At 20.6% G+C, this 1,521-nt stretch overlaps 1 protein-coding gene across 3 annotated transcripts in view; it reads left to right on the forward strand.

The window, feature by feature from the left end:
- Positions 1-527: 527 nt before the first annotated feature.
- The window catches only part of LOC102671522 (phosphatidylinositol 4-phosphate 3-kinase C2 domain-containing subunit beta), a 10,594-nt gene continuing 9,600 nt past the window's right edge, over positions 528-1,521 (forward strand). The window contains exon 1 of one of the 3 annotated variants that reach the window (XM_006610639.2): positions 528-1,046. The gene's annotated coding sequence lies outside the window, so the exon portion shown is untranslated. The other 2 variants (XM_006610641.2, XM_006610640.2) reach the window with 2 other exon arrangements.

The raw sequence follows: 1,521 nt of genomic DNA on the forward strand, positions 1-1,521 counted from the left end.
ATTTTATTCCACTTATTTTACTAATAAAACAAGATAGATATGTAAATATATATGAAATATCATATAATTTAAAAAGTTTATTATAAAATAACCTATTTTGATGTTCTTTTGGAACAAACTTTAAAAGAAAGAACATCTTTAAATATCTGTAGAATATTAATTTCAGTGCAATTTATTTCATAAAAATATTTTTATATTATTTGAGTATTATTTTGATTCATTTATATGCATATTAATAAAAATTAAAATAAAAATTATAAAAAAGAAATTTTCAGTGTTTTTTTATTAAATAATTTATTATTAATAATTTAAACATTTATAAATAGATTTATACGAAAAATATATAAATCAATAAATCTATTAAAAATTTATTAACATATAATAAATATTAAAAAAAAAATATTCAATACGATTTACAATTGTAACTATAAAATATAAAAAATAAAACAAATTTTTGATATGATAAAAACTTTTAGATATAAAATTAGATTTATAAACTTCTTTCCATGAATAGATATATAATGCATGTTAACACAAAATTAGAATTTCTAACTCTAAGCAATCTCATGCGTTTCATATAGGGCATAGCTTTAATCAAATAAAGTTTGCTGGTTAAACAAATCCAAATAGTCAATACACCGGAAAGAGTTAATGTAACCTAACTGTATACCGTCACTTTCAATTACATCCGCACTATAGTCAGTCTTTCGTTACATCGTATCTTTGTATTGATTATAAGATGTATCATATATATATGTATATATAATACAGTATTTCATTGCATATATGCCAGCTATATTTGTTATGTCTTTTACCAATGCATTGTCTATTAGTGGCAGCAGCTTCAAGTCAGTGCACTCTTCGTAGAACGATTTGTGTATAGGTATTCAAGCTGAGTGTACAGTATACGACAGCTAATTATACGATCAAAAATGTCATTTTCTTAATTAAGTGACAGTGCTTTTTCTTCAAACTGTATCCCTCTTCTGCTTGAAAATTTTCTGCAATTTATAAGAGCGAAATACTTCGCTGAAAATAATGCCAGGGTAAGCTGTAAATCTGTTTACGTGCATAACGTGTCTGTCAGCTTAGTAAATAGTATAGTTTTAACGATAAAGTATATGCCAATATTTCTTTCATTTTTTAAAACACGTGCTATGATTACAATCAATATAAATAATTTTTTTTTACTTTTTTTACTTTTTTTATTTTTTTATTATAATTTTTATTACTTAAAAATATATACTTAATTGTAGATTAATATCTTCGATAATATTAATAAATTAATAATATATAAATAAATTAATATTATCTTTTATTTTCATTTTGTTTATAATGTATATAAATATATTATTATTTATTTTTATACTTCAAGTATAGGTTAAAATGATCTCTTGTTACTCTATGTCCTATATTTTTGAAATATATCTCAAATCTTTTTTCATTAGTAGTTTATTTATATTCATGTCATATTTAAATTTTAAATATATTTATGTATATATATATATATATATATATATA

The sequence above is a fragment of the Apis dorsata genome, unplaced genomic scaffold (genome assembly GCF_000469605.1).
Source record: "Apis dorsata unplaced genomic scaffold, Apis dorsata 1.3 scaffold_74, whole genome shotgun sequence".
Classification (NCBI taxonomy): Eukaryota; Metazoa; Arthropoda; class Insecta; order Hymenoptera; family Apidae; genus Apis; species Apis dorsata.